The sequence below is a fragment of the Mustela nivalis genome, assembly GCF_964662115.1.
Source record: "Mustela nivalis genome assembly, chromosome: X".
NCBI lineage: Eukaryota > Metazoa > Chordata > Mammalia > Carnivora > Mustelidae > Mustela > Mustela nivalis.
Genome location: NC_139040.1, coordinates 103884817 through 103892284, shown reverse-complemented (window position 1 = coordinate 103892284; position 7468 = coordinate 103884817).

Below are 7468 nucleotides of genomic sequence, written 5' to 3'. Positions count from 1 at the left end.
CATTTTTCAAGTTTATACTAAAAAACAAAGACCATTTCCTACACCACAGTGAGAAGCTGAATAAAAGTTTTATGTGTTGTACATCATTTTTGTTTTGGAATAAGCTAAGTGCATAAAAGTAGTGTAAAATATCAAACCTCATTTTTAATTATATTCTTTCAACTGTAAATACAAAGGAATGAGTTGAGACAAAAACTCCCAATTTTAATAACCATTATTTTGATGGCTTTATTATGTCTGAAGTATAGGTGTCAAGGAGCATATGATATTTCACAGTTAAGTCTTTATGCAGGTTTTACTTAACCAAGCAATGAGAAATGACAGGCTTCACTGGACTTGAAATTCAAATTATCTTTTTAAAATTCTCAGTGTCTTCTTCCAGCTATTATGTGCAGAAAATTATATTGAAGTAGTTGGCAAGTGACTGACATATCAGTTATCCCAAATAAAATAAATGCTTAGATCATATATTTAATACTAAAGTCTTAGATAAGTAATGATTATGAGTTCCTAATTTTAATTTGTCAAATTAGACATTTTATTTTATTTTTTAATTAATTAATTTATTTTCAGTAAAACAGTATTCATTATTTTTGCACCACACCCAGTGCTCCATGCAATCCATGCCCTCTATAATACCCACCACCTGGTACCCCAACCTCCCACACCCCCGCCACTTCAAACCCCTCAGATTGTTTTTCAGAGTCCATAGTCTCTCATGATTCACCTCCCCTTCCAATTTCCCCCAACTCCCTTCTCCTCTTTAACACCCCTTTGTCCTCCATATTTGTTATGCTCCACAAATAAGTGAAACCATATGATAATTGACTCTCTCTGCTTGACTTTTTCACTCAGCATAACTCCCCTTTTAATATGTTTCAATTATTTTCAGATTAAAATGTCTAATTTTAATCTGAAAATAATTGAAACATATTAAAAGGGGAGTTATATTTCTAAAAAATTACCAAAAATACCCCCATAACTGATTACTTATTTCAAATAAGTTGAGCAATGATTTTTAGCACCACAGAACAGAATTAGATGTTCAAAATTCATACATTCTAACTTTGAAATTAAAAACTTCTGATCTTTCCTAATTGGTTTACAATGGCTGATGCACATTTAACTATCTATAAGTTGTTTAACTGAACATCTTTAAAGTTGGGGTTTTTTACTATGTAAAAAACGTTTGTTTTTCCTTGTTTGCTGGGGAAGAAGTTTTAGCACACAACAGTGCCTTTGGTTACACTAAAAATCTACATAGTCTTAGTCATTCACTAAATGGAAGCCAACTGATTACATATGAATTTATCTTGCCAAGATGCAGAGTTAATCATTTAGTTTTTGAGATGAATGAGGATACTAAGCATTCTGTAGCTGATTGGTATGTCAAGGTTTCTGTAAATGTATGCTGCAATCATCCATTCTTTTTAATATTTCAGAAGAAGGGAACACAATAACGGTTTGACTCTACATCAGAAAAGTCACAGAACCTATGCAAATCTGGTGTATGACAGAATAACGGAAACAACAAGTGCAGCCCTAATACCAACACCAGTGACAGTTAATACTTACTGAGCACTTAGTATATACCAGGCACTCTGATTTGAATTTTCCATGCATTAACTCATAGACTTTTCGCAACACCCTACAGGGTGGGCACTGTGTTTATTTTCACTATGTTTATTTTATATGACTTGCTTGAAGGCATATAAATAAGCAGCTGAGTGTGTATTAAAACCCAAATTCTAAATCCTAAATTCCTAATGGCTATGATTAATAATCAGAACACTGCAGAGTCTCTGAAACACAGTAGGGACTTAGAAATATTAAGTGAGAGTGGTTAAATGCTACTTTTATGAATTAGTACATTAAAAAAGGGTAGCTTCCTATTACATGCAGGCAGGCTGGGAAATTTAAATCACTCCTATCATTTTTTTTTTATGGGTTAAGGATTCTCTTGTTATTATTTTTAAATTTGAGGCCGATGGGAGAAAATGGAGAAAGGATAAAATGCATTCTGGAAATGGGTTCTTTTGTTTAAAATATTTTAAACCCTGTCTTAAATCCTGTATTAGATGCTAATGATATAACCTGTGTAATTCAGGAAGGGTCCTTCCCTTCTCAGAGTTCACAGTGGAGCTCTTCTCCCACAATAAAATAGCCTACCAAATCTTTTCCAGGCAAACTGATATCAAAGTACAATCTGTTTCTTTTGCTTAAAATGCCCCTCTTTTCTTTTCATCCTAGTGGATGCCTATTCGTTTGTTCACCCTGCAAAATTTGTTTAAATATTAATTTCTCTAATGAGACTTGCTAATGATAACCACTCCCTTCTTAGTAATATCATTTTATTTTAGTTTTTATTAATTATTTTTATTAACATGTAATGTATTATTTGCCCCAGGGGTACATGTCTGTGAATTGTCAGGCTTACACACGTCACAGCACTCACCATATCACATATCCTCCCCAGTGTCCATAACCCAACCACCCTCTCCACACCCCCTTTCCCGCAGCAACCATCAGTATGTTTTGTGAGATTAAGAGAATATTATGTCTCCCTCCTGATCCCATCTTGTTTAATTTTTTCCTTCCCTAACCCCCCAAACACCCCATTCTGCCAATCAAATTCCCCATATCAGAGAGATCATATGATAATTGTCTGTCTCTGATTGACTTATTTCACTCAGCATAATACCCTCTAGTTCTATCCTCATCATTGCAAATAGGAAGATTTCATTTCTTTTTATGGCTGTATAGTATTCCATTGTATATAAATACCACAACTTTTTTATCCATTCATCTGTTGATGGACATCTAGGTTCTTTCCATAGTTTGGCTATTGTGGACATTGCTGCTATAAACATTCAGGTGCATGTGCCCCTTAAGATCACTACATTTGTATCTCTAGGTAAATACCCAGTAGTGCAATTGCTGGGTCATAGGGTAGCTCTATTTTCAACTTTTTGAGGAACCTCCATGCTGTTTTCCAGAGTGGCTGCACCAGCTTGCATTCCCACCAACAGTGTAGGAGAGTTCCCCTTTCTCCACTTCCTCTCCAACATCTGTCATTTCCTGACTTGTTAATTTTAGCCATTCTGACTGGTGTGAGGTGGTATCTCACTGTGGTTTTGATTTGTAGGTCCCTGAAGCTGAGTGATGTTGAACACTTTTTCATGTGTCTGTTGGCCATCTGGATGTCTTCTTTGCAGAAATGTCTGTTCATGTCCTCTGCCCCTTTCTTGATTATATTATTTGTTCTTTGGGTGTTGAGTTTGATAAATTCTTTCTAGATTTTGGATACTAGACCATCATCTGATATGTCATTTCTGAATATCTTCTCCCATTCTGTCAGTTGTCTTTTGGTTTTGTCTACTGTTTCCTTTGCTGTGCAAAAGCTTTTGACCTTGATGAAGTCCCAGTAGTTCATTTTTGCCCTTGCTCCCCTTGCCTTCGGTGATGTTCCTAGGAAGATGTTGCTGCAGCTGAAGTTGAAGAGGTTGCTGCCTGTGTTCTCCTCAAGGATTTTGATGGATTCCTGTCTCACACTGAGGTCTTTCATCCATTTTGAGTCTATTTTTGTGTGTGGTGTAAGGAAATGGTCCAGTGTCATTCTGCATGTGGCTGTCTGATTTTCCCAACACCATTTGTTGAAGAGACTATCTTTTTTTCCACTGGACATTCTTTCTTGCTTTGTCAAAGATTAGTTGACCATAGAGTTAAGGGTCTGTTTCCCGGCTTTCTATTCTGTTCCACTGATCTATGTGTCTGTTTTTGTGCCAGTACCATACTGTCTTGATATGATGCCCCCAACCTTGGCTTTCTTTTTCAACATTCCTCTGGCTTTTTGAGGTCTTTTCTGGTTCTGTATAAATTTTAGAATTATTTGTTCCATTTCTTTGAAAACAATTTGATGGTGTTTTGATAGGGATTGCATTAAATGTGTAAATTGCTTTAGGTAGCATAGACATTTTCACAATATTTGTTCTTCCAATCCATGAACATGGAATGCTTTTCCATTTCTTTGTGTCTTCCTCAATTTCGTTCATGAATACTTTATAGTTTTCTGAGTACAGATTCTTTGCCTCTTTGGTTAAGTTTATTCCCAAGTATCTTGTGGTTTTGGGTGCAGTTTTAAATGGGATTGACTCCTTAATTTCTCTGTCTTCTGTCTTGCTGTTGGTGTATAGAAATGCAATTGATTTCTGTGCATTGGTTTTATATCCTGACATTTTATTGAATTCCTGTATGAGTTCTAGCAGTTTTGGAGGGGAATCTTTTGGGCTTTCCACATCAAGTATCATATCATCTGCAAAGAGTGACAGTTTGACTTCTTTTTTGCCTACTCAGATGCCTTTTATTTCTTTTTGTTGTCTGATTGCTGAGGCTAGGACTTCTAGTACTATGTTGAATAGCAGAGGTGATAGTAAACATCCCCACTATGTTCCTGACCTTAGGGGAGAAGCTCTCAGGTTTTCCCCATTGAGAATGATATTCGCTGTGGGTTTTTCATAGATGGCTTTGATAATATTGAGGTATGTACCTTCTATCCCTACACTTTGAAGAGTTTTGATCAAGAAGGGATGCTGTACTTTGTCAAATGCTTTTTCAACATCTATTGAGACTAACATATGGTTTTTATTCTTCCTTTTATTAATGTATAGTGTCACACTGATTGATTTGTGGATGTTGAACCAAATCTGCAGTCCAGGAATAAATCCCACTTGGTTTTGGTGAATAATCCTTTTAATGTACTGTTGGATCCTATTGGCTAGTATTTTGGTGAGAATTTTCGCATCTGTGTTCATCAAGGATATTGATGTGTACTTCTCCTTTTTGGTGGTGTTTTTGTCAGGTTTGGAAATCAAGGTAATTCTGGCCTCATAAAATAACTCTGGAAGTTTTCTTTCTGTTTCTACTTTTTGAAACAGTTTTAGGAGAATAAGAATTAATTCTTTAAATGTTTGGTAGAATTCCCCTGGGAAGCCACCTGACCCTGGGCTCTTGTTTGTTGGGAGATTTTTGATGACTGCTTCAGTCTCCTTACTGGTTATGTGTGTGTTCAGGTTTTCTATTTTATCCTGGTTCAGTTTGGGTAGTTTATATGTCTCTAGGAATGCATCCATTTCTTCCAGATTGTCAAATTTCCTTGTGTATGGTTGTTCATAATATGTTCTTTTAATTGCATTTCTTTGGTGTTGGTTGTGATCATCTCTCCTCTTTCATTCATGGTTTTATTTATTTGGGTCCTTTCTCTTTTATTTTTGATAAGTCTGGCTAGGGGTTTATCATCTTATTAATTATTTCAAAGAACAAACTCCTAGTTTCATTGATCTGTTCTGTTCTTTTGGTTTCTACTTCATTGATTTCTGCTCTGATCTTTATTATTTCTTTTCTCCTGCTGGGTTTATGCTTTATTTGCTGTTCCTTCTCCAGCTCCTTTACGTGTAGGATTAGGTTGTGCATTAGAGACCCTTCTTGTTTCTTGAGAAAGGCTTGTATCACTACATATTTTCTTCTCAGGACTGCCTTTGCTGTGTCCCACAGATTTTGAATAGTTGTGTTTTCACTTTCATTTGTTTCCATGAATTTTTTCAATTCTTCTTTAATTTCCTTGTTGAACGCATTTCCTCTTCAGTAGGATGCTCTTTAGGCTCCATGTATTTGGGTTCTTTCCAGATTTCCTCTTGTGATTGAGTTCTAGTTTCAGAGTAGTGTGGTCTAAAAATATGCAGGGAATGATCCCAATCTTTTGGTACCAGTTGAGACCTGATTTGTGCCCCAGGATGTGATCTATTCTGGAGAATGTTCCATATGCACTAGAGAAGATTGTGTATTCTGCTGCTTTGGGATGGAATGTTCTGAATATATCTGTGATGTCCATCTGGTCCAGTGTGTCATTTAAGGCCCTTATTTCCTTATTGATCTTTTGCTTGGATGATCTGTCCATTTCAGTGAGGGGGGATGTTAAAGTCTCCTACTCTTATTGTATTATTGTTGATGTGTTTCTTTGATTTTATTATTAATTGGTTTATGTAGTTGGCTGTTTCCCTGTGAGGGGCATAGATATTTCAAATTGTTAGATCTTCTTGTTGGACAGACCATTTAATTATGATATAGTGTCATTCCTCATCTCTTATTATAGTCTTTGACTTACAATCCAATGTATCTGATATAAGGATTGCCACCTCGGCTTTTTTTTTTTTTTTTTTTGATGTCCATTAGCATGGTAAATTGTTTTCCACCCCCTCGCTTTAAATCTGGAGGTGTCTTTGGGTCTAAAATGAGTTTCTTGCAGACAGCAGATTGATGGGTTTTGTTTTTTTATCCATTCTGAAACCCTTTTGTATAAGTACTGCACAATAACTGATTGCACTACTGGAGCATACCCTGTGCCTTTTGATTGGGACATTTAGCACATTTACATTCTGGGTAACTATTGAAAGATATGAATTTGGTGTCATTGTATTGTCTGTCAGGTGCCTGCTACTATATATTTTCTCTGTTCCTTTCTGATCTGCTACTTTTAGGCTCTCTCTTTGCTTACAGGACCCCTTTCAATATTTCCTGCAGGGCTGGTCTGGTGTTTGCAAATTCTTTTAATTTTTGTTTGTCCTGGAAGCTTTTTATCTCTCCTTCTATTTTCAATGATAACCTAGCTGGATATAATATTCTTGGGTGCTTATTTTTCTCATTTAGTGCTCTGAATATATCATGCCAGTTCTTTCTGGCCTGCCAGGTTTCTGTGGATAAGTCTGGTGCCAATCTAATATTTCTACCATTGTATGTTACAGACTTCTTGTCCCAGGCTGCTTTCAGGATTTTCTCTTTATCACTAAGACTTGTGTGTTTTACTAGTAGATGACGGCTGTGGACCTATTTTTATTGATTTTGAGGGGGGTTCTCTGTGCCTCTTGGATTTTGACGCTTGTTCCCTTTACCATATTAGGGAAATTCTCTACTATAATTCGCTCTAATATACCTTCTGCCCCCTCTCTCTTTCTTCTTCTGGAAATCCAATTATTTGAATATTGCTTCATCTTATAGTATCACTCTCGAATTCTCCCCTCGTGGTCCAGTAGTTGTTTGTCTCACTTTTGCTCAACTTCTTTATTCTCCATCATTTGGTCTTCTATATCACTAATTCTCTCCTCTGCCTCATTTATCATAGCAGTAAGAGCCCTATTTTTTTACTACACCTCATTAATAGCTTTTTTAATTTCAACTTCATTAGATTTTAGTTTTTTATTTCTCTAGACAGCATTTCTCTAATATCTTTCATGCCTTTTTCAAGCCCAGCTATCACCTTGAGAACTGTCATTCTGAGCTCTAGATCTGACATATTACTAATGTCCATATTGATTAGGTCCCTAGCCTTCAATACTGCCTCTTGTTCTCTCTTTTGTGGTGAGTTTTTCTGCCTTGTCATTTTATCCAGATAAGAATATATGAATGAGAGAATGAA